This window comes from Panthera uncia (assembly GCF_023721935.1).
Source record: "Panthera uncia isolate 11264 chromosome C1 unlocalized genomic scaffold, Puncia_PCG_1.0 HiC_scaffold_3, whole genome shotgun sequence".
Lineage (NCBI taxonomy): Eukaryota > Metazoa > Chordata > Mammalia > Carnivora > Felidae > Panthera > Panthera uncia.
Window position 1 is genome coordinate 105,877,841 of NW_026057584.1, and position 26,976 is coordinate 105,904,816.

General features: G+C 42.3%; 1 protein-coding gene and 1 long non-coding RNA gene across 2 annotated transcripts in view; one reads left to right on the plus strand and one right to left on the minus strand.

Annotated features, from left to right (window-relative positions):
• Nucleotides 1–26,976, plus strand: part of CNTNAP5 (contactin associated protein family member 5) — a 243,413-nt gene that overhangs the window by 146,802 nt on the left and 69,635 nt on the right. The window lies entirely within an intron of this gene.
• Nucleotides 11,178–16,521, minus strand: LOC125911691 (uncharacterized). Its single transcript, XR_007454411.1, has 2 exons — nucleotides 15,716–16,521; nucleotides 11,178–11,634 (listed from the first exon to the last, which is right to left on the minus strand). It is a non-coding gene; the product is annotated as an uncharacterized LOC125911691 (long non-coding RNA).

The following is a 26,976-nucleotide window of genomic DNA, read 5'->3' on the forward strand; positions in this document are numbered from 1 at the left end:
AATTAAGTGAACAAAGACAGTAAAGGGTTAACTAGGGAAAGTCTTTCTGTGGAAAGGTTTTACAAGACTGACTCACACCTCTCTGCGATGAAGTTAAGCGTTTTCTGTTAGTACAGGTTTCTTCACCTTTCTTTGATTTAAGACACCTCTGGGAATCTGGTGGAAATCATGATGAGAAGATCATTGTTAAAAGGAGTCCTTTTTGTTCTTCCCAGGAGGAAGAAAATGCCCATGGCCGTGTCGTACAAAATGGCCCCCGTTTCAGTACTGTGAGTTAAGAAGCCAGGGAGTGGAGACAGGTGGATAAACTGTGTAAATACTGAACAAAATCCTTGGCTTGCAAATCTATTTAATATGGGTGTTCGGGCCGGAGGAGAGAAGAGCAGTGGGACTCCCAAGTCATGCTTCTGAGTCTCCCCCTGGCGGGGGTTTGGTTGGCACTTTTGGAATCCTTCCTATGCCCTTCATCATTTTTCTTGAAGTTTCGCCAACCAGAGACTTATTCAGGTTAAGCCGCTGCTGTCTTTTCAAATGAAAACACGTCCTTTTTCCTAAAGGAAGAAAAGAATTTTCATTTCTTGGATGGAAGATTAGAGAAAGAAAAGGAGGCATTTGGGTTTAGGGAGACCTTAGGAGAGTGAGGGTGTTTGTGGTCTGATGGGCTGGAGCTTTGGGCGGAAGGCCACTTCTCAGAGAAATGGCAGCTGGGAGAGAAGGAGCGGATGAAGGAGGAAAGGGTCCAGAGAAGGTAATGGGAGTGTACATTTCAATTCCACAGCATTTCACTGAAGGATGGCTGTACCTCCTGCACAGTTCTATGGAGTTCTTCAAACTTGTCATTTGATAAATATTCACAGAGCATCTATCAGGGAGCAGGCACTATTTTATGTACAGGAGAGACAGATTCAGACAGGATCCTGTTCTGCCTTTCAGGATCTAGTCTGGGGACAGAGGCACAATAAACAAAGAAAACAATGTGCCACAGATGTGGGGTAGAGTCTGTTCCAGATAGAATGAGGGAAGGAGGGTAACAAAAGGGTTCTTGGAGATAGTGAGCCTTGATTTGGGCCATGAAAGAGAAGTGTTTTCTAGGCAGACATTAGATCATTGTTTAATAAAATGAGAGGTTTCCCTGACTGTTTCTCATTGTCTCCATTTTATTTCCATTGCATGTGAAACATATATATATATATATTTTTTTTTCCCCCAATCATTTCCCCTTTCTACTCTTTCATTGCGTGTCCTTCTTGGCCCCTTGATAGTAAAAATAAAAAAATCAAATTGAGAATATGTGCTAAGTCTAAGGCCATCAATCTATGGTGAAATCATTTGAGTACAACATCTGAACAGGGCCCCAGGTCACCTTCCCCTGGTGGCTGTTCTGCTGCCCTCCGGCACCAAATGGTTTGTCTGACTTTGCCTCAGCATTTCCTTTTTATCAACTTTTTTTTTTTTTTTAAACATATACATTCATAAGGATTCACTGTCTGCATTTGTGATTGCACACACCTTGGAGGGAATAATGATGAACCTGGACACTTTACATTTTGAACAGACTGACTCAAGGGAGACAGGGATAAGGAGGAATCCAGAGAGGGAGCATCTTCAAAGTACAGACTTCAACAGCTGCTGGCCAGGGCTGGCTTGACCCTAGACTACTCTCAGCTTCTCACTGCTTTCTTGTGGAAGACTTTCAAAGTTTAGTTCTGCCTCCTACCACTCCCTTTGTGACACCAGCATATACCTGAGTACCTCAGAGTAGCAGGAACCCCAATAAACAGCCTGAGAAAAGCATACCTCCGAAAGCGTAACCATTACCACTTCAGTCTCTGGCTTATGTTAAGCAACACTTTGCTGCTTTTGAACTTCAAATTCCCAAAAGTCTTTTGATATCTGCAGGACTGTTTTGGTTGGTGCATTTCCATCATTTCTGGGCTTTCCAATAATCTCTTGCTGGGAGGACATACCAGCCGGGTCCTGCTGGGCAGCTCTCCTCCATTTCAGACTAATGTGGTTATGCCACACCATGACCTTGAGAGGGCAGTCAAGAATCCCTCCTCCTCGTGTCCTCTTAGAGGAAAGTCAAAGATATGGGCAGGCACAAATGGCATTTCTAGTATCAGACAGTTAATCCACTGACCAAGGGGTGGGTCTGAGAGGAGAAATAGAGGTATGATGAATAAAACTGGATCTAGGTCATCTTTCTTATTTTTCTTCTCTCCCTTGTTGTGGATTTCTCTCTCTCCCTCTTTTTTAAATGTTTATTAATTATTTTGAGAGTGAGATAGTATGCAAGCAGGGGAGACGGACAGACAGGGAAACAATCTCAGTCAGGTTCTATGCTCAGCATGGAGCCCGATGAGGGCTTGATCCCGTGACCTGAACCAAAATTAAGAGTCGGGGGCTTAGCTGACTGAGCCACCCAGGCAGCCCAATGTTGTAGATTTCTTATTTTGTGGTATGCTCATAAGTCCATGAAGATTGTGTCCTTCCGAGAGCCTGGGTGGCTCGGTGGGTGAAGCATCTGACTTCAGCTCAGGTCACAATCTCATGACTCATGCGTTTGAGCCCTACATCGGGCTCTGTGCTGACAGCTCAGAGCCTGGAGCCTGCTTTGGATTCTGTGTCTCCCTCTCTCTCTGCCCCTCTCCCACTCATGCTCTGTCTCTCTCTTTCAAAAATAAACATTAAAAAAAATTAGGAAAAAAAAACATTGTGTGCTTCTAAAATCCATATGTTGAAGCCCCAATTCCTTGTATTTTGAGTGAGAAGGAAGTTAAGGTTAATTTAGGTTAGAAGGGGAGAGCCCCAATCTGCTATGGTTAGTGTCCTTAAAAGATGAGGCAGCAGAGTTTTCTGTCTGTCTCTGTCTCTCTCTGCCATGTGAGGACACAGTGAGAAGGTGGCCATCTGCGAACCAGGAGGAAAGTCTTCACCAGCGACTAAACTGGCTGTCACTTTGATCTCGCTGCCATCCAGAACTGTGAGAAAATACATTCCTGCTGGTTGGTCTACCTGGTCTACAGTATTTTGTTATAGCAGTTCGATCAGGCTAAGAGAAAGATCAAATGAGAAAATGTAAGAAGATGTGCTTCATAGACTGTAAAGTGCAAAACACATTGTATTTTCATATTGATAATCATAATATGAGTGATCTGCGTGCTTGGGTGGGCAGAACATGAATGTTAAAGGTGGGATTCGGATAAACAGAGATTAAAATTTCATCCGAAAAGGACATGAAAATCGCCCATTGCTTAGAGGCAGAGCGTCTAATGGTGGAGGAGGGTGACATTACCCTGAGGAAGGAGAAAGATGAGGCAGAGGGTCTCCAGCCTGCACCTTAGCTGCTGTCATTAGGTACAGGCATTTGCTTTTGATATACACAAGTATGAAAACCAAAAATAAAAAAGAAAAGAAAAAGAAAACTTTAAGAATGGCTTTCTCAGATACCCTCTGAACTAGATCTTTGGGGAACTTGTCTGATGTTTCTGAAATAAAGATAAACAGGCAGACAGACATAAAATAACTGAAAAGCAGGACATATTCACAGGACTCACTGTATGACCAGGCCCAGCAAGATACAACTGAGGGACATAGTCAAACTCTTGGAAACGCCCACCTCACACCTTGGCTGTGGAGCTGGCTGGACGGCAAGTGCCAGCATCGAGGAAGCCAAAACAAGAAGAACAGAGCTACTGAGTCAATGCTCTAATCCCCTGCATGAAGAGCAATAATCAAAGACTAGTATGGAATTAAGGGTAACCAAAAATACAAAATGCAATTAACTCTGCAAACATTTATTTAATACCTCCTCCATTTATCTGCCAGGGCTGCCATAACAAAATACCACAGACTACGTGGTTTAATCTACAGAAATTTATTTTCTCACAGTTCTGAAGACTGGAAGTCTGAGATCAATGCACCAGCCGGGTTGGTGTCTGGCGAGAGCTGCCTCATTGAGTTGTAGGAGGCTCCTTTCTTACTGTGAGTTCACATGGCCTTTCCTTAGTATTATGTGCCTGAGAGAGAAAGGGAGTGTGCTCTGAAAAGGACACTCATCCTATTGGATCAAAGTCCCACCGTTAGAAGCTCATTTAACTGCAATGACATTCCTACAGGCTCTCTTTCCAAATACAGTCCCACTGGGGATTAGGACTTCAACTATGGAATTGAGGGGGACACATACATTCAGTTCACAACAGCTCCCATGTGCTAGATGCTGTCCAAGGTGCTCATAATAGAAGAACAAATATGGTGTCATTGAATTGGGGAGATTCTTGACATTGGGTTCCAGGTACAATTAATCTTTGTAAGGTCAGCATCCAGCAGAGTACTCAGCAAAGAGTTGGCCTTGGTATTCTTGGATTGAATTATGTCTTGCAAGTGTCGGGGATGTCCCCCAGAGTCCATGAGATGACAGTGGGGCTATTGGGGGACAGAGGACACTTCTTCTCAGTCCATCATGATCCAAGTAAATATGGGCATGAATATAAATTATTAGCATGCTTAATTCTGTTCTTACTGAGATTCCATTCTGTCACCTGTGACATACTTTTGAGAGGCAGGGTTGTTTGGGCAGTGGGGCTCTGGGGAGCTGGCATTCTTTTATTTTATTTTCTGCGGCCCTTTGAGATCTCTGTACTTTCCCAGTTTAAAAACCTTTTTAGAAATTTCCCAAGAATTGAGCAACTGTTTATTTTTTTCCAGCAAGGCTGGTTGCTTACGACTGTACTGTGAGAATCAAGAGAATTATTGTCTGGTCTTGTGCTTCATTGTTTGTAAAAAGAGAAAAGGCGTGCGCTTGGTGCCTTAGTTTCTTCATCTGTAAATTTGGGATAATTGCATTGGTCAAGGGTTGCACAGCAGTGTTGTTGAGGATTAATAAAATCCTGTAGTAAAAGGTTGGAAGGAACTCAGATTAAAGGTCTGGGGATAAATACAAAGAAGGGTTATTATAAAACAGAGCAAAGCGCTGGCTGGTGATTGAGCCACCTTGATTTTTTTAAAGCCAGGGCTGGAGAGACCGGGGAACTGGATGGTTAGCTTTTGGACTAGAACTCTAATTAGGGGCTTAAGGATTAAGAAAGTAGTTGAAGTCTGTGTGAAGAAAGCTTTTCTCAGAGAAAAGACATGTTTTTATTCTTCTTAGAGCACTTGATCTGTAAATACTTACATCTTGAGATGTGAAACAGTCAGCAGAAAGCCCAAGCTCTGGGTTTATTCAGTTCTCTGTGCAGTTAATTACCTTTTGTGAAGCAAGTAGGCCTTGGATTATCATTATTTCTCTTCATTCAGAGTTATTGGAGATGTGTTTCCACTTTAATAAGTAACTTATCCTCTCAAAGTTTAGAAATGAGGGTCCTGGAAATCCAATCCCCTATTATAAAGCTGCACTGGAGACATGGTGAGCAGGGTTTCAGCCTTATGAGGAGTCCAGTCAATTTCTAACACCACCCATTGGAGACCTTCCATGATCTCCTGGCCCAAAAGCAACTGATAGCAGCTAATTCTTGCCAAGTGCTTCATGTGTGCGAAGATGTAGTTTTAGTGATTTTAGTCTTACAATTAGTTCATTTAATCCGTTTCACGACGGCTGTGGAGTTAGTACTAACATTACCCATTTTACAGATGAAGAAACTTAGGCACTGAAACATTAAGTAACTTGTCCGAGAAGACACAGCATTGAACCAGCGAAGCTGAAAATCAAACCCCGCTGGTCTCTTTTTAGCCTGTGAACTGTTCCGCTTTGTTCTGTGACCTCTCATTGTTCTGGGCATGACTCAAAATGGAACCTGCTGTTTTCTCTCTGGTGTTTGCTTTCACTTTCGTGGAGGGAGCGTGCTGTGTCAGGAATGCCATATTCACTCCCTGTGGTGCTTCCAAAACTCTGTTTAAATGATGGGCCAGACAGAAAGGATGGCACAGTAGAGACGGAGGACAGCCCCATGGGATATTTGGAAATACACTGCTGGTGGAAGGGGTGCCAGATAGCTCCTTCTGTTTGGCAAATTGTACTTTGATGCACCTGACTTCCCCAGGACTCTCCAGTGGAAACAAACAAACAAGCAAACAAACAAACCACATTCTTTATTGATGCCAAATTCTGTGATGTGAGTTGCCCAGTACAGCTAGAGCTCCTGCAGTAAGACCAGCCAGCTAAATTTGGCAGTCATAGTCATGTGACATAAAGAGCACATGGGTAAGTGTGTGTTTCTCGGAATAAGTGATCTTATTGTAATTAATAGGGCTCAACAGAATTTTTCTGGTTCAGGAAAATCCCGTATAATAAATGCATGCTTTTATGTAAACATGAGGATAGATGCACAAGTTTATCGTTGTTCTCTTCTTAGACTCCTCTACAATTACATAAGCAAATTTAAAAATTAAAAAAAAAGATAGGAACTTAAAAAGACAAAGAGAACAGAATAGAGCTTAGGATGGGTAAGAGATATGAATACATTTTTAAAAGCTGAACAGCAATGGAGGAGGAAAGCTGGCTTGGTCCAGGTCACTACGAAGGCATGGTAATGGGAAGGGGTCATGGGACAGGCTGAGGCCTGGCCATTCTGCACACCATGGATTCTGGCATGAGGCGTGAAGTCAGGAGAAAACAAGAAGTTTTTGCAGAGAACTGTTGACCTTAAATCCAGTTTCCTTATCTGGGAAGATAAGTTCCTTGGGAAGACCAGACATTTGGTAGCATATAGAAATTGAACAAGAGTTTCTAAAGCTGAGGGTGAGATCAAGAGACAGGGTTAAAGAGAGAAATGACATGGCATTCTGTACACTTGGGGCCTCATTCATCCCTTTTTCCAAGAGCTCTTACAGTGAAGCCTTTCTTTCTTCATGCAGGATATGAGAGGGTTTCCCTACCGAGGAACTGAACAGACCCATGAAAAATATATGTGATGGGGCACCTGAGTGGCTCCATTGATTAAACATCTGAATCTTGATTTGGGCTCAGTTCATGATATAATGATTCATGGCTTTGAACCCCACATCGGGCTTTGTGCTGACAGCATGCGGAGCTTGCTTGGGATTTTCTCTCTGTCTCTCTCTGTCCCTCTCCCTACTCACACATGTTCTCTCTCTCTCTCTCTCTCTCTCTCATAATAAATAAATAAAACTAATAAAATAAAAATACGTGGATAACTAGAATTTTAGGGATGTCCTCATTGAAAGGAATGATTTACCGATATGGTCACTTATCAGAGAATCCCACCTGTTGACACACTCAGCCCGTGCACATGGAATCTTCAATCCGGTATGCAGTTCTGAGTCACAATTGTGAACAGATGGCCATGACTTACCACAACCATCAGACATTTCCATAAAACCTCCAAGATGAAAGAGAAGGATCAGGTAAATAAACACAGATAAGTGGAGAAAACAGGGATAATGCAAGAGGGGGAAGAAGCATTCAAAATCTAGTATTTCAGAGAGATAGGAGAATATATAAATCCATGAAACAAGAACATGATGCTTTAAAATGAAACTGTAAAACAATAAGAAAGAACTCTCGGAAATGTAGCAAATTGTGAACATTCTAGAAATTGGAAGATAACATTTGGGAAATCTCCCAGAGAGTTGGACAAAAATACAGAAATGTGGACAATATGAAGACAAAAGAGGAAATTAGAGAGCAAAACATAATGTTCACTATGTAAAAGGAGTTACAGAAAGGGAGAATAGAGGAGGAGAGAATATTAGCAAAGATGTAGTGAAAAATACTTTATAGAATGAAAGAACTTGGCTTAAAAGTTTGCTTCCCTCTCCAGCCCAGAAGACACACACCAAAGCAAAGGCAACCCTAACTTTGCTAAAGACAGGATCAGACTCGAGCTAGCAAAGAATCTCTTAACAAAACCACTGGAAGTTTGAAGATGATGGAAAAGCATCTTCACAAGCCTAAGGGAAAATGGTGTTCAAACTGGAATGCTATACTTAGTCAAATTATTAGTCATGTGTGAGGGAGCAATGCAAACAATTTCATACATAAAAGAGAAGAGGTATTCCAAGTCATTGTTTAAGACTCCCTAAACACCTTAAGATACGGGGCACCTGGGTAGCTCAGTCGGTTAAGTGTCCGTCTTTGGCTCAGGCCATTATCTCATGGCCCGTGAGTTCGAGCCCCTCATCGGGCTCTGTGCTGACAGCTCAGAGCCTGGAGCCTGCTTCAGATTCTGTGTCATCCTCTCTCTCTCTGCCCCTCCCCTGCTCACACTCTGTCTCTCTCTCCTTCAAAAATAAATATACATTAAAAAATGCGTTATCTAATGCTGTGTAAATAAAACACCCCCAAATTTAACACCTTATAACAGCAAAAATGTACCCCTTTATACAGTTCTGTGAGAGGTCAAGGAATCTGGAATTGGCTTAGTTGGATGTTCCTGGCTCATGGTCTCTCATGAGGTCACACCCCTTGGCCTGCAGTAGTCCAAAGGGACTGGATAATCTGCTTCCTAGCTCCGTCTTGTCACTGTTGACAGGGGCTTTCAGTTATTTGTTCTTGACTTTTCCATAGGGCTTCACAGACAGCATGTCAGTCAAGAGAAAGTGATAAGGGATGACAAGAAGTTGAGAAAAAGAGATAAAGACAGAGAGAAAGGGAGAGAGAAATACATAAAAGAGAGAGTACCTAAGACAGAGAATGGACTCTTTTCAGAACCTGAATTCAGCAGGGACCCCTGCTGATGATGTGAGAGGAGGTCACATGAAGGTGTGACGACTAGGAGGCAGGAATCCATGGGACCAGGATAGAGGCTTCCTGCTACAATGTACTTCACCCAAAGAAAGACATATTTAAAAAAGAATGGTATGGGCTCCAGGAAACGTCACCCACCACAGAACAAGCAAGGTAATTTCAGGATAACAACTATGCAGAACTCCTAGTGACTAGCCAGTCTAGACCCATGGTTCTCAACTGGGCATATTTGCATCCCCCCAGGGGACATTTGGTGATATCTGGAGACATTCTTCATTGTCAAGATGAGAAGTGCTACTGGTATGTAGTGGATAGAAGTGAAGGATGTTGCTAAATATTTTAAAGACCGAGGACAGCCTCCCTTCCCCCGTCGCCCCCCCCCCCCCCCCCATCACTGCACACAAAGAATTATCTGGACCAGAATATCCGTACCTTTGAGGTTGAGAAAACCTGGTCTTGAATAAGGTATACTGACAGAGGGCTTTTGGAGAGTGGCTCTTAGAGAAAATATGTAAGTGAAAGATACCAGCAAAGGGTGATACTGACATCAGACACAAAGATGTGGACTTTGAAAACCAACCTAAGCAAAATTGTAAATTATCCAAAATCGGAGCCATATGGTAATTCCTCATCTGTCATTGTGGGAAGGCAACATATAATATTTAAATTAATAAATCAAAAAATAGCAATATATTTAATAAAATAAAGTTGAAATAAAATAACAAGAAAACCAACAGAACTAAAAGTCACTACACAGGAGGAGGAGGGCCCAGAGTAGGAAAGTGTGGGCCAGGAGTTGCTGTCTCTTGTTAAGTCTTTCTATACTATTTGACTTTTAAAAAGTATTATTTTCATAAACAGTAATTAAATGCATAAATAAATCCATTGCTTGAATGTTTTGTTAATAGAAAACTAGTTCTCCCCCCTCTAGTAAATACATGTAAGCACATATAAATATGTAAAGGATATTGGTTGAAGGCTCCTTAGATGATTATCTACACAGTTGAGTCCATGCCCCATTTCCATGTTTTCAATTAGTGAATTAAGTCCTATAATGAGTGGATGGAAGAATAAATGAGTGACATAATTTAATTGGAAATATTCAGTATAACAAATGGTTTTACTTTTCTTAACAGTTAAGCACACTTTATTGAAATGGCCCATGCCAAGACCACTAAGAGGCGGCCTCATTGCCAGATCTCTTTCAGGCCTTACCTTCTGAGGGTTTGCTACAACATGTTATGGTGTTGGCTACCTCTTCTCGGCCTTCTGTGTGATACTTCATCCTCAACCTGCCCTTTACACGTTGGATTTCCTGTGACAGTTCCAGCTTTTTCTTGGATGAAGGATACACTTGCACTGAGATGTCATCCATTTTCATGACTTTAGGGATTATGTAGATCTTTGCGGCTTTACAAAAATTGTCCCAGCTGCTTGAGGGGGGCATCTTTAATTGGCTATCCCGTAGACACCTGAAGCTCCACATTAACCCCACCTCCCAACACACATGCAATACACACAGACACATACTGCACACATATAGACACATACGCACACACACACAGACATGTGTACACACATACGCACACGCACACACATAAAGACATGCACATGCCTGCATGTACATACACATGCACACAGGTAGATCTTCCCTTGCATGAGTCTTCCCTTTCTCAAAGAAGTGCTCTGTATTCACCCAACCAGAGACATGCTTCACCCATGACTTCCTCTTTCCTACCCCGCTTACCCCCCTGCATCAATCACCAAGCTTTACTCAACCTTCTTGCACCACATTGTATTTAGTTCCCTGGTCTCTTATATCTGTCAACTTTGTATGCTCACACTATGGTCATCTAACCTCTGGCCACCCTAATCTCAGAATCAAATTACTGCAACAGTATCCAAATACTTCTCCCAGCCTCCAGGCCTGTGTCCATTTAATTCCTTCTCTATTCTGACCAGGCTGATCTTTTTTAAAATTCAAATATATTCATGTCACTCATTTCTGATCTCTCCGACTACCCTTGGGCTAAGTTCCAAACTCTGTTCAACCCCTTGCTTTCCTGTGAAGTTCTAATTCTTCTTATTCTCACACCCCACTGTCCCCTTTCCCCATATTGAATTATGTCCCCATGGTTGAATGCATCACGCTGTTTCACCTCTGGGTCTTTATACATCTTGTACCTTTACTTGAATCATTCTTTCCTTCCCCATCTTCTCTTCTTTGTTGGCAAATTCTCATTTCTTCGAGGCTAAGTGTAATGTCACTTCTGGGAAGCATTCTGGTTCCCTCCCAAAGACTATGTTAAGTACCCTTCTAATGGGTTTCTGCAGCAGTCTGTTACAGAAACTGTCACAGTCTCTGTTAACTTGTTGGATCCACAGCTATCACAGTCATTCAAGGACTCAGCACAGGCCTAGCACCATTCGGGGGCCGCTACATACTTTGCCGCTATAGATAAGATTTTCCATGTGAAATCTTGAGAGCTTTTAATGAAAACAGGGCACATTTTTTTTCAAGCAAAAGAGCCTTTTTAGAGGTATATTCTAATGGTTCATCTTCAAAAGAGTTCACTGTCATATCTTTATGGTGCACTAAAGTGCAGCTAAGAATCAAGGAGAATAAATTAAATTGGATAACGACTTTACTTAAAAGCATGAAGCTAAAATGAGCGAAAAACCTTAAGAAATAGCAGATAATAAAAATGGATTTCTCTTAGCCTCTTATCTCTAATTTTGATACGTATTTTTCTTCTCAAGGTATACGAAGGGGCCAAGGAAAGGTATCGTAAAAGAGAGACAATTTGAAACAGATAAAATACTGCATTTAAAAACTGTAGATGAAAAACCAGGACCAAGTCATCAGCTCCATAATGGTACTGCTGCTGTCGGATTTTGATTGTTTGTGTCGCCATCCTGAGGTGGGGCCCCTAAAAGACAAACGAGATTAAGGATGAAATGCCTGATGGTTCAAAGAAATGAAAGCGAGACAATAAAAATCAAAGACACAGCACACGTAAATCCCCTTTGAAGGTCCCGATTTCCAGCTCTCTGTAGCAATAACTAAGTAAGCCTGGGTGTCCTGTACCATAGGCCACCGACATTTGTCAAGCTTTCCAATAAATTGGCAATGAAAGACTAAATCCGTGCAAGGTGGGAGATGAATTAGCACACAGCCAAAGTACTGGAGAAATAAGCACTGGGTTCGTAGCTGAAATATTTTTTGATAAAGTAATAATCCCCCGTAATCTCTCTCTAGCTTTAAATAACAGCCAGTCTTTGTGCCGGCAGTTTAATTTTGTTGGCTGCCCTTGTCTTACAAATATATTTAGTGGAGTCTGGAATATCATTCTGTGCTGAAAGCTGGAGCCTTTGTCATGCTGAAGCTGGGCAAAGGCAATAAATCAAGGACGAAAGTGAAAAGGAATAGAAACGGGGTATCGGAAACTTATTCCCCCAGAACGGGCGAGCTTTCTTCTCGTGCGAGCAGGTGAATTTCATCAGTTATGTCTTCCTGTTAAGTGCCTGTGTTGTAATGATATTGACTTATATCTGCATTGCACCCTGGTTGGCATTGCTCCAAAGTACTTAAGATGCATCTGTGGGAAATACACGCTGAAAATAGCATCTTGAAAATATACAACCCCCGTTTTCTTTTCTTCTTTTCCTCCTCTAAGATCATTCTTCCCAGGAAATGCCCCGAGATGGCCAACCTTAGCTGCTTCCACTCGTTTTCTCATTTGTGTCTGACCAATTAATAAATGGCTTTTTAAAGGTAAGGGACGGACCACTGTAGATTGAAAATGATTGAACCACGACTAATGTGCTTCATGATTTGCATTTGCCACATTTGGTTATTGTTGAAAATGGATTACGGAGAAAGAATGTTGAGTTGTTTATAGGATTTTTCTTTTACCTGAAGCAACACAAAGGAATAAAAGTCGCTGTGTGAGAAAGCCAGAGATCTGGGTTCTTATATTAGTTTTCAATTCTATTTCCAAGTTAGTGGCTCAGAAGAGCGCACATTTCTTATCCCACTATTTCCTTGGGCCAGGAGTGCAGCACAGTGTATCTGGTCTTCTGCTCAGAGTCTCGTAGGTGGGCTGTGGTCTTACCAGGTTCTCCACCAGGGAAAGAACTGCTTCAAGCTTCCTCAGGCTGTTGGCAGGGCTCAGTTCCTTGAGGTTTTAGGATGAAGATCCCAGTTTCTTGCTGGCTGTACACCGCACCTCGTTCTCAGCTCCTAAAGGCACTGACAGGTCCTGGCCACATGGAACTCTCTATAGCCCTTCATAGCTTACTTCTGCAAGCCAGTAAGGGAACACCAGCAGTTACATAAATGGATGTATCGCAACATAGAATCCCAGAAAAGATATCTCATCACCTTTGCCAGCTATTTGCTAAAAGCAAATCACGGGTCCTCACCTACACTCAAGGGTTGGACATGTGGCCCATCTTGGGGTCTGCCTACCACATTTCTAGTCTTTTGGGGGGGGCATTAAAAACTAGGTACTTTTATATATTCACTCAAAGCAATAAGAAAGAATGACAAATGTGCATCAAACACAACTGGTGAATCTCACAAATTTAGTGTTGAAAGAAACCAAATATAAAAAAGTGTATCTCTATGATTTCAATGTTTATGAATTTTAAAAACATGAAGAAGTAATCTCTGCTAGGAGAAATCATAATAATGGTTAACTTTGGGGTAGGAATAGTGATCATCAGGGGAACTGAGGGCACTCTGCAGTGATGGAATAGTCAGTCTCCTGAACTGACGGCATTGTTGATGAATGGCTCAGTTTCATTTAGGCCCTGTGAGTGGCATCTGACCTTAGAGTCCTTCCTAGATGACAGGCTGCAGTAGAAGGCCCACCCTGTCTGCAAGTCAGGCCCTACTTCTCTCTCTCTGCCTTCTACACTGCTAAGTATTCCTTCATCATCTTATTATACATATTATACATTTGTTTGTTGCCTGTCATCAAAACCAGAACGTAAGCTCTGGCGATCACAAAGTTTGTCTTTTGTATCTCTGGCATCCAGAATGAAGCTCAGCCCATTGTACACAGTCACTAAATTATTAGTTGATTGAATGATTGAAAGCTTAGTTAAGCTTTTACATTAGCCACATTAGCTCCCCAACATCACCACTGGGGGTTCCTGTTTTCTATTGGTAAAATTCCTAATTAATAAAATGGCAGTACGGGCCTGTTAGAACCCAGTGACCTGAGATTTGTTGGAGATTTTGTCTGTCACCAGAGTTTCATCACACTTGTCTTTTTAAAAAAAAATCAGTACACAGTTGATGATGCTGTCAATGGAACACTCACTTAAATCAGCATTCGACCAAGGATAGAGTTTAAGTTGACTTTAAAGTAATAGTTCGTCAGTACGATCTGATGAATCGAGATTTGTTTGAATGATTTAATCCTCCAGCTTCAAGGCTAAATTGAAAAACCAGACTAGACACTACCGAATTAAGGGAAATAAATAAAAGCAGAAATGAAGCAAGCACAGGAAGCCATAAGAGCAAAAGAGTAAATAATAATTAATAATAATCATTATTATAATAAAATAAAAAAATAAATTAAATTAATTTTAAAAAGAGAAAGTAAAAAAAAAAAAAACAATTCAGAATCAGAATGACGGACAAAAGAAGAATAGCAAGGAAAAATCCACACCACCAGTCTACATGTTCCACAAGCTTTTCTACCCGTGTTAATTCACCCCCATAAAGCTGCATACTTATCAAGTGTCCTTTTCTTGACGTTTCTTTTCCTGGTCCCCATGCTTTTCCTATATAGGCTCTATCTTATTTATTAGGCCTCTCCTGTAGGGATGTTAGCTTGGGAGGTGTAATCACATATCAACTTAGGGCCTTAGAACAACATGACTGTTGATTTGTAAACTGATAGAATTACCCAGAAGGGAGAAGGTTCTCCCCACTGTAGAAATGGGCAGGGTCTAGACAAAGTCCTAGAACCTCTGTTAGTGCACATCACACATCATTCACATGCCTCTGTCCTGTTACACACCTAGAGTCAAGCTGTTGCTACTATAACTTCTATTAAGACCTTAGTCCATTTGTTTGCTTACCCAGAAGGTAAACGTGATTTCAAGTGTTTGAGGCATTTTTAAAAATTGAGAATTAGAGATCTCACCGTCCTAATAATTGGGTAATTGTATCCATTTAGAATCAATATTCCAGTGCTTTGGGCTGATCTTATCATTCTTTGGGAGAATAATGATTTTCTTCTCTGGAATGATATCTAAATCAAGACCTGATTAAGAACCAGGAGGGGAATGTCTGCCCTCTCTCTCTGTTTCATCCCCAGCCCTACTCTTCACATCAGCTAGAGAAGTAAGGAGAAAACCAAAGTGAAAATGCAGGGAAGGTAGGAGAGATAGGAGGGGGAAGAGGGAGAGTGAACAAGAGACAAAGAAGAGAGAGAGAAAACCAAAGGTAGGCAATCTCATTAAAGAGGCACAGTTAGGAAAATCCCATCAGGGCTGCCCCTAAATTGCCTGGCTTCTTGTTTTCAGTCTTTGAAATCCTCCCCAGAAATATGGTGGCCCCTCAAATTTGTTCAGTAGGTTTTTATGTGCATTATGTCTTCTCATCTGTCCACGATACCCATGTTAATCTTACTGTCACAACGGACGCAACCCAAATCTTAGTGACTCACAAGGACAAATGTCCACATGATTTCTCTCTGGCTGTGGCTCAGCTTCTGTGATTTTCCTCCATGTGCCATCTCATTGGGAGGCCCAGGTTGAATCCATAGTTCTATTTGGGACTCTCTCTTCTATGTAGAGGGGCAAAGCAAGCATCCTTGTGGAAACATGCACTGCTTCCTAAAGCTTCTGCTCATAGGCACTTTGGCCAAAGCAAGTCAGATAGTCGAGCCCAATACGAACCAGAGCAACACCAGTCTCATGGCCACAGGCAAGGGTGTGTAAGTTCTTTACAGGAAATACAAATCTGTATTTGGGGACACTCATACAACCTACCTTAATACCTGAATAAGTCAGAAAGGCTGTGGGTCCACTCCATTTATAGGTAAGCAAATAGAGGCACAAAAAGCTGAAGTGGTATGTGTAGATGCATGAGACTGAGCAACAGAGCTTGGTGTAGACCTCAGGTTATCTGATCTCCAGCCCAGTGATTTGGACACCTATCTACATCTCTTTCTCCCACCAGCATTTTCTTTCATCCTAAGGTAATGCCTGTCCAACTTCAGTGGGTATCAGAACCACCCGTGGGCCTCCTTAAAGCACGCACTGATGGGCCCCACTCTGAGAATCTCTGGTTTGTTATGTCTACAATGGGGCCTACAGAATTCTATTTTTAGCAGATTCCCAGGTGATGATGAGGGTATTGGTCTAGGGATCATACTTTGAAAACCACTGCCTTAAGGTACCATCTCCAGGACATGGTGCAATGTACAACTCCCACATTAGATTTGTGTGTGTGTGTGTGTGTGTGTGTGTGTGTGTGTGCTTTATTTTCAAAAAGTAAGAAATGGATTGGTTTTATATTTAACAGTGCCTCCCTAAAACTTAGGAGAGTCTGAGGGTCTTTATAGTAGTATTTCTCAAGATGTGGTCCCTGGCCCAGTAGCACCAGCATTGCCTGGGAACTTCTTGAAAATGCAGCTTATTGGGGCACCTGGGTGGCTCAGTCGGTTAAGCGTCCAACTTAAGCTCAGGTCATGATATTGCGGTTCATGGGTTCGAGCCTCACATTGGGCTCTGTGCTGACAGCTCAGAGCCTAGAGCCTGCTTCTGATTCTGTGTCTTCCTCTCCCTCTGCCCCTCCCCTGTTCACACACACTCTCTCTCAAAAATAAATAAACATGAAAACAATTACAGTAAAAATTAAATTAAAAAAAGAAAAACAGAAAAGGCAGATTATTGGCTCTGCCTTAGAGGTAGTGACTCTTAACTTCTGAGTACAGGGCTGAGGCTCCTGCATTTCAACAAGTGATCTAGGTGATTTTGACATATACTCACCTTTGAGGACCATGGTTTGGCCCTACTTCTGGGGCTACACTGTAGCACCCTGAGGAAGGTCTTCTGGCTCCTGCTCTTCAAAGTGTGGATCACATGGGGCGCCTGGGTGGTTAAGCGTCTGACTTTGACTCAGGTCAAGATCTCACAGTTCACAGTCCGAGCCCCCCGTTGGGCTCTGTGATGATAGCTCGGAGACTGAAGCCTGCTTCAGATTCTGTGTGTGTCTCTCTCTCTGCCCCTCCCCTGCTTGCACCCTGTCTCTCAAAAATAAACATTCAAAAACAAACAAACAACAACAACCACAAAAAGTAGGGATCACAGACCAGCATTCTCCTTGTCACCAGGAACCTTGTGAGAGAAATGCAGGCTTTCAGGCCCCATTCTAGACCTACTGATTTCTCTTCATGTTCTGGGGTTTCCTCTGCCTGCAGAGGACCTGGCTTCTGTTTTATCATCCAGCCATTTCATCTGTTATAACTGATTATTTACTTGACTTTTGATTATGATTTTATTCCTGGATGGTCCTTGGTTTCATACTCTGTAGCACTGGGATTTCATAAGGCCTCCCATCCTCCTGACTAATATGGGTTCTCAGAACTTTATTTGCCTGCAGCCTCCAGTCCTCTTCTCTGCCAGGTTGGTGTGGGAGGTTTAGGCAGAGCCATCTTGGAGTGAGAGCCTCTGATTCTCCTGATTTCTATTTTTCCATTAAAATCCTTCACCTCCCTTCATTACAACATTATCTCTTTAACTCTTTTCTTCATCTTTTGAGACTAGCATTATGAGCAATTTTACCCAATCTATTAAACAAACAATTATAGCCATACTCTTGTGTATTCATGGAACACAAATCATCTAAAGAACCAACGTGGCGGCCTTCTCATGATTTGTTCATGGAAAAACATTATATGATCAGTAGTTCCTTTGAACTGGATGCATTATTGCCATTTTTGAAAAGCATTTCTGTATCCAAAAGTTATTTAGTCTTTGCTTCAAGTTAAAAAACAAACAAACAAACAAACAAAGAAAAAGTCACAGGCTGAAGACAATGAAATCAGAGACACAGATCAACATCTCCAGTGATTTCTAGGCAAACTCTGAGTCATTTCACTTTGAATGTGTGGTGTTTATATAGGAAATGCAGATGTTGTGTTCACTTACTTCTAGAGCATTTGCTAAAAGACTTGGCTTATATGGGAAACTTTCCTGAGATATTCTGTTAAACTGTGCGTATTTTGCCTGCTGAGAGAAATTTTAAATTAAAACAAAAACAAAAATGAAAAAAAAAAAACAAGTAGATCTTTGGCAGAAATTGAAGTAGGTGCATCTTAAGCAGAAACTTAAGGAGGATGATGTTAAATAACAAGTCAGTATAAACTCAGCCCCAACTACACCTATGTGTGCCCAGCATTGTACTGAACTGTAGGGACAGAGAGGTGCATAAAACCTTCTTTCTATCCTCAGGGGGCTTATGATCTTGCAGAATAAAAGTAACTCAAAAAAGAAAATGCAATATTTTATCATAAATCCTGTAATTGGTGCAACCAATGATTTGTCACCAATGTAAGGAAACTTCGGACAGTAAAACAGGGAGTTAATTATATAATTTTACCCTCATAACTGGGGTAGTCTGGGGTTGTTCCCAGTACACCAGTACACCAATTATATGGTCACCCTATCTACAATTGATAAGCACAGGTCTAGTGTAGGCTTGGAACCAACCTCTTCTTGGGGGATGACTCTGGAAGAGTTACCCTGACACCAGATCAAGTGCTAAAAGCTACTGGTATGCTTCATTGTCGTATTGATCTTTAGAGACCACTCATCTATTGATGAGCTGTTGTGTTTGGTGTGGGCGTCACCTTCTAAAACTGACCAGCATCAAATGCTTAGTGTCCCCCTACTCACCGGCAGTCCCTAGCACTATCATTGTCCTTGCCACCTTCGCACATCCCACCTTGGCAAAGACCGTCACCACCCTAACCCTGTGCCCTCAGATTAAATGCAGAAAGAGTTGCAGAATAAGGTTTCCAAGAATCTGGGTTTAACCCTGGCTTTACAGCAAACTAGCCATGCTACTTTTTGCAAATCCATGAACTCTAGTTTAGAGAAGGAAAACAAGAGTTCCTGCTCACATTGTTCTTTGGTGCCCCCATCAGACTAAAAAGTGGTATAGTATATCAAAACAGGTGGACATAGGGATCAGTCTCAGCACTGACACTCCCTAGCTGGGTGACCTTGGACAAGTCTCTGAACACATCTGAATCACAGCATCTCCATTTGTAGTAACACAACCCTAGAAGGCAGTCTATATGCCAATGGCAATGATGGGTACAGTATGTGAAGTCCCAGACAGAGTGGCTAGTGCAGAGTAAGTATTCAGTAACCAATGATGAGTTGTCATCATTACTATTACTGATGTAGTTGTTGACTGAACCATGGGGGTGGCAAAGAGTGAAGCTTCTAATGTTCTTTCAGACAAGGGACCATACCCTTTCCCAGAACCATCTGGGAGTCATCATTCCTTTTTTTTTTTTTTCATCTTTGTTTGATATTTTCAATTCACTTGCTAAAATTCCAGAAACAGTTTGCTGCTCATTCCCCTGCTGCATTCCTAAGCAGGAAGTAGCATGCTTGCTGGCAGGTGTTGGCTGTTTGACTGAAAGGAATAAACAAAAAGCTGTGATGACACAGTTTGCTCGAATGTTTTCTCCATTGTGTGCAGGGGAAGGGGGTTCGTTAGCGAGAAGCTCACTCTGAAGGGTGCCCAAGGCGGAACAGTCAGAAGAGGCATCAGTCAGTATTGGCATCTGGTAAACGTTGGCATGAGAAAACCTGTGTCGTGTCAATTATTTAAAAGATCATCTTGTCCAGAGATGGTGATTCTCATGGCAACTCCCATTGATTAGTAGTGGTGCCCTGGGAACCATTGGGAAGTTACTTGGCCCTGGCTTGAAGGAGGGCATGATTAGTGGTGTCTGCCTGGGATGGAAGGTAAAAGAGCACATGCGCTCTCTTGTGGCTGCACCTGCCCTAGTACCTGAATTGTTTGTCTGCAGGACTGTCATGTGAGCAAATGGTCTCATACTTCAGTCGCTAATTTCTCCATCTTTAATAACTCTTGTATTCCCGGATTTAGCATGTTTTTATAATAGCTCAGTGATCAAACAAAGACTTGTTTAATTCATGTTGTTCTTCCCTACCCACTCCGTTTTTCCCTTCCTTGAAAACAATAGACTTCTATTCATGCAAATATTACAGCTACTTATATATTCATAACCATTGTAAAATGGGAGAATGGCCAATAAAGAAGATAATAACAAAAGCTGGAAATTATTAGATAAATGAAGATAATAATTATTTAAACCATGTACGATATATTTAGAGTTCTTGATAAAAATACTGTTTTCAGCTATGGTCTACCTACCATCTATTTTTTCTCATACAGAGCACAGGGTATATGTCATCTCTTCTCCTGTGTCACAGTTGGGATAACAAATTTATATTCTTAAAGTAATTAGAAAATAGTGATTCATTTGCCTTTGATAGGAGTTATTTACCATATTTTTTCATCTCCAACAGATACCTGTTGGTATTCAGAGATGGGTATGTCAGCATTGGGAATGTTTCCAAGTTTTTTGTCACTCTAAAATCCCACTTAAGCCAACTCTCGCTCAAGAAGGGCTCTTACAGGTAACAGAGCAAAACTATGAGGAGCCACTACAGAAATTTGATAGTGACTATAGAACAGTTCCTGATATGTGTGTAGAACACACAGAATAAGGAGATTATAGGACTCAGAGAAGAACGTCAGAGGGAGAAATGAATGCATCAGGAAGCTTCTTTCTTCTTCAAATATGAACCCTTCCCAACCAGAACAGCTTTTGAGATGGAAATACCTGGGGGGGGAGGGTTATACGTTAGGGCCTGAGGGTTGCTACCCATCAGAGGTCTCCTTTTATTCTGGAATCTGGGGAAGAAGAAAGGCAATATGCTTTCAGTAGAAGACTTGCTGTCATATCTACACTTCTTGCAATGGGGTCATCAGACCACCCTCTCCAGCACATGTCACATCCAGGAACATCTGGAATCAAATGTTATGTGTTGTGTGCAAGATTCTTCTGTGGAAAGGATGCATAGCTTTCATTAGAACCTCAAAAGCATCTTGGGAAGCCTGGGTAGCTCAGTCAGTAAGCGTCTGACTCTTGATTTTGGCTCAGGTCATGATCTTACATTTTGTGAGTTTGAGTCCTATATTGGGCTTTGCACTGACAGCGTGGATCCTGCTTGGGATTCTCTCTCTCTCCCTCTCTTTCTGCAGCCTCCTGTCAAAATAAATAAATAAACTTAAAAAAATGTGTCTTTAACTGTAGAAAAACAAGAACACGCAGGAAAGAGTCCTTATAAATCACATTGGCTTATTTAATAAAAAATACTGAATTTAGGGATTTAAATCTTTCTTCTGGTTATTCTTGTATTTTAATATACTTTGGTGTTTATATCACCAAAATACTTGCATATTAATTTAGTTAACATAGTATTTGCAAATGGTATTTTTTAAAAATCTGTATTATCTGTATTTTGAGACCGCACCCAGAGATTTATGACTGTACTAAATATTAAAAGCTGAAAGAGGTACCTTAGTTTAAGAAACTTTATGATCATATTCTCACCCTGTTTAAAACCTTTTTAAGGTAATTAATCTTGTTTAATTTCATTCCCTGAGTTACTAGTGAAGTTAAATATTTTAAGTTAGTTGCATGGCTTTGCAGAAGCCCCACTGATGTTCAGATCTGTTGACGGAGTGACTTAGAATTGGGAGCAGGATGCCCCCCCACGCCCCCCCCCCCCAAAAAAGAAAAAGATATGTACAGAGAGAAGTAAAGAGAGAAGGAGGGGAGATGGTGAGCAGAATTTCGGGGCCCAATTTCCAGCCCCTCTGCAGACCCAGACTGCTTTTTAACTGTGGAACACAACCCAGAATTCCCTCTCCTCCCCATCCTCGGGACCAGAGATGTTATTTTAACCCAGAGGATCTCAAAGTGTGGAGTCTCTGGATCATCAGCATCAGCGTCACATGGGAATTGACTGGAAATGTGAACTCTGATGTCCCACCCAGACCTACAGAATTGGAAATGTGGCGGTAGGGCCCATACTTTGTGCTTTACACAAGGTAGGTGATTCTCATGTAGGTTCTCATTTGAGAAACATTACCTTAACCAGATAATAGCTCCAGAACTTCCTTGTGAGAGGACTCACCTGGGCAGTGGATCAACATACACCTTCTCAGGTCTTTTCTTGGAGATTTGATTCAATGGGTCTGTGATGAAGCCCCAGAAATAATGATTGTTAATGAGTATGTACACGGATTCTCATCATTAGGAAGCTTTGGCTCCACCCAGCTGGCTTCCTTCCCATATCCCACGGCACATTGCCTGCTGCCCATGGGCCACGGAGATTTCCGGCAGCCTGTCCCCTCAACTCTCAGTGTCCAGGCAGGCCTGAGGCAGATGACATCTTTGGACCGGCCATCTCTGAACACCCAAGTTCGTACGCTGTGGCATGTCTATGGATGTTATGAGAAGGTCGTGACACCTTCCAGACATCACCCCAGGCCCCCGGAATAACCCACAGTAACCAAGCCCTTCTTCTCCCATCACTGAGGACCTGCGAGAGACTCAAGCCACCCAGACTGCATCTCTTCAGCCCGGCCCCCGGGCTTCTCATGGATGAAGCAGTATCTGAAGACAAAGGGAGGAAGTCAGGGAGACCATAGCCCACTTATATCCTTATTTGATTTTTACATAAAACATCACGCTTTCAGTGTTTGTTTTGTGTAATGCATTTTGTTGCTTTATTGCAATTCATAGCTAAATGTGATGCATCCCTTTGTAAGGAGCTCCATGTCAGGATAATAAACACTAATGCTCACTGCCTGCTGTAATAGAGGGGTTCTAAGGCAGCTGCTGCATTCTCTTGTCTGGGTCTGTAGCTGTCCTCCTTGCTGTGAGCTGTCTCAGATCAAGGCTGTCTGTGTCCGGGGAGCCCTTTAGCTTACTGTCTGTGGTTGGTTCTGGTCTTGGTGAACTGCACACTGTATGTCAGGGGTGGACGAGAAGTCCAAGGAAGACAGTCTCCAAGTCAGCTCCACCTTCTATTGCCCTACCTCTGAGGTGCACTCACAGCGGGCCACAGCTAGGCACGCCAACTTGGATGGAACAAGGAACTGTGTACTTGACACATCATGTCGGGAGTCCTGATGCCACATAGCAGTGACCGTAGAAGAACTATTTCAGGGGCACCTGGGTGACTCAGTCAGTTAAGTGTCAGACTCTTGAATTTGGCTCAGGTCATGATCTCGTGGTCTGTGAGTTCGAATCCTGTGTCCAGCTCTGCACACGCAGAGCCTGCTTGGGATTCTCTCTCTCCCTCTCTCAGAAATACATAAATAAACTTAAAGAAAATGTTAATGTTTATTTTTTTGAGACAGAGACAGACAGAGCATGAGCAGGGGAGGGGCAGAGAGAGAGGGAGACACAGAATCTGAAGCAGGCTCCAGGCTCTGAGCCATCAGCACAGACCCCAGTGCAGGGCTCAAACCCAGGAACCATGAGATCATAACCTGAGCTGAAGTCGGACTCTCAACTGACTGAGCCACCGAGGTGCCCCTAAATAAATAAACTTTAAAAAAAAGAGAACTATTTCATTTCTCAGAGACCTTTTCAATGCCATCGATTTGATAGTGATGTCTACTTATTTCTTTTAATATTGTGTTGCGAAAAAGGAAGAATTTGTAGAACACCTAAAAACATACCTGCCGTATTTTCAACAAATACAGGCTCCCTTCTTCTCTTAGCTATTCCTTGGCTGTTTGCATAGTTAATTTTCCTGAGAAATGGCTTCTCTACAAGTATAGTAGAAGTATTTGCTTATCATATGTTTACCAGGGACCCACTATGTGCCTTGCACTACATTTCAGACGCGGCACCAAGTGCAGTCCTATGTAGCACATAGTATTTAGTGTCATCCCAAATCGCAGATGATGGAGCTGGGACAGAGCAGTATAAATGAATTGCTTATAAAGTAAGCAAGATCCAAGATTTACATAACATACTCTGCTCTGAAATCTCTATTCTTGTTTATTTTTTTATTTAAAAAAATTTTTTGGAGAGGTGCCTGGGTGGCTCAGTCAGTTGAGCATCTGACTTTGGCTTAGGTCATGATCTCACGGTTGACAACTATGAGCCCCGCATTGGGCTCTGTGCTGACAGCTCAGAGCCTGGAGCCTGCTTCAGATTCTGTGTCTCCCTTTCTCTCTGCCCCTCCCTTGCTCACAGTCTGTCTCTTTCTGTCTCAAAAATAGGTAAACATTAAAAAAATTTAATGTTTATTTATTTTGGGGAGACAGATAGAATGGGGGATGGGCAGAGAGAGAGGAAGACACAGAATCCGAAGTGGGCTCCAGGCTGTGAGCCATCAGCACATAGCCCAATGTGGGGCTTGAACCCATGAAGCACAGGATCATGACTTGGGCTGAAGTCGGACACTTAACTGACTGAGCCACCTAGGCGCCCCTGAAATCTCTCATTGACTATTGATGACCCAGACTTTAGCTTTGAGAGGCTCTCTACCTAGAGCCTGAAGTCTGGTGTTTTTATTCAAAGCCCTCTCCACACACACACCCACACACTCACACACACACACACACACACACACACCACATTCACAAACGATGTTTCCCTTAAAAACGAATTTTAAGACAATTGACTGTGTTGTTTCATCTTGCCAGCTGTACTTTCTCTGAAGAGTGAATTTACTGAGCACAAATCCCCAGGGAGAAATGGCTAATTAAGGCACAGGCTTCTTAGCCAGCTGTTTCACACAGAGAGAGGTAGTTCATGTTTAAATATCCAGGCTGTAAAGGGGAGGTGAGGCAGCAGAAGGCCTCTGCAAGCTGCCAAGAGATATTTCTTGTTGAATGGCACTGGAAGCAGGGACTGACAGGGTGCAATCTGTAAGTAACAGGACAGCGGGCTCCCCTAAATCACGTCAAGGAAGCTCTGGGCGAAACCATAACCATGGATTCTCATGCACTATGGCATTGAAGGTGCCACTTGGATATCTCCTCAATACCTTCCTTTATTGTACTTGCTTTCAAGATATCTTTAAAACGACTTCCGATTAATACCTCCTCCGAAGGGTTATTGCGAGGATTAAGTAACGTGCACACAACAGAGAACGTAATGAAGGTGACTTTTATCTATCTATTCCTATTTAGTACAAATATAACCAGACGAGGCATACGGTTTTAGAAATATTCTCCTCTAATATTATGTTGCAGGGTCTTTCCATACAGTTATATACTAGCAGATAAATTGTGTTAGATTATAACTTGTTCACATTTTTCCTGTGGTTGAATATTTAGGTTGATTTTTCATGCTTTACTGTTTTGGTTTTTTCAATGTTAGGATGAATTACTTACCACTGAATCTTGGGACCTCACCCGTTGCCCTGGGTAATTCCTACATGTGAAATTGCTCAATCTATATGTATGCATATATTTTAAGGTCTTAGACATACAGGGCCAAATTGTCAAGGGTGCTGCAGAACTTGGTAAAGGTCCTACGTGGCAACTCTGACTGAGCTCCCAGAATGCAGAGGGGCTTGCCTAGGAGCGAGCGTCCTCCAGGGTGGCAACATCCGGATCCACACTTAGAACTAATGAGTCTAAGTTCTACCCTGTATGGCATTTAGCACTCCTCTGTCCCCGGGCATGGAGCCAGGGGTCTGGCTTCTGGAAAAATTAGTATTTGCTGAAAGTCTGTTATGCGCGGTGCAAAGCCAGAGCCTACATTAGTTTCTGTTTGGCTGTTTGTTTGTTTTCAAAATCTAACATGACATCTGCAAAATAGATGTTACTATTCTTATTTTGCTTTGGGGAACAGAGAGGTTAGGTGACTTGTTAAAGCTCACACAGTAAACCATGGCTGCCTAATTCCTTCTGTGTGACTGACCTAGCGCAGATGTACCAGAGAGCTACATCTCTTTCCAGATCACACCTGCCGGCATCGATAAGGAGGGCACTAACATCATGGCAGGCACATTGATGCTTCCACTCTCTCAGTTACAAGAGGGACACCTCCCTCCTTCCACTGATCTAACTGACAGCATGAGAGAGAGGAAGGGGAGTTGGAACACAGGTGGGTAGCCCATGGTAGGAACCTTCAGCTTTGTTCTCTGGTGAGCCCGAGAAAGATTTAAGGATAGGGAGGGTAGAAAGGGTAGAAAGGAGAATGAAGAAACAGAAAAAAAAAAAAAAAATAGAGTGGTTTCCAAAGGATGATTCTTCAGAGAGAATTCTTAGCACATTTAGTCATAATGACAATCACTGCTCCTGCCTTCCAGTCCTCAAGTCAGGCTAGTGGGGTCATTTCCTGTGAGAGGGTATGCTGTAGCTTCCTGAGGTAGGGGCTGACTGAAATACGCTGCGTCCTTGGTAGCCTCTATCCACACTTTCGAGTGCTGTGCAGATGAATTCTCCCTGCATCCAGAGGGAGTATGCCTTGGGCTGTTTTGAAATTGTTTAACTCTCTTCCATGAGTGTCAGTGTATAAATACACTCTTACTCAAAGAGGCCATAATCCCTACTGAAGAGTTATTAATTATACACGTACCTAGTGTTTGTATTCCAGCTTTCCCCAGGGAGCTCAAAGCACTTTGCAAATATGAATTGCAAACAATAAATAATGCCTTTGACTTCTAAGAAACCTGTCTCTGAGGGCTTAAGTTGATGCCTCCCTGAGCATTCTTACAGGAGTGAAGCCCTCCCTTCCCTAGGGCAAGAACGATCACTTCCGCTCTTCTCCAGTAAGAGAATGGTGGCTGAACAGACCCAGTTTTACCAAAGTGGCACGAGGATATGTGAGGGAATGACTTTGCAATGATGTTTTGCAAGACAGATAGGGGACACTAAGCGGCTTTTGGAAGCCAATGTGGCTTTATGCTAATATGAGACCAAATCTTGATCCTGTGTACCTGTTGACATGTTTTCTGAGAGGCAGGACAGAGTAATAGTCACAATTAGCCGGTGTTCCAGAGTTCAGACCCCAGTGCCTCTCTTCATATTATCAGTGAGGCCCCAGGTCAGTTAAATGGACTCCCAGTACCTTACTTCCTGTGTGTACAAACTGGGTATATTGATAGCATGTACTTCATGAAATTCTGGGAATTGAAGCCATATTAAGTACTTTTAGAGTATC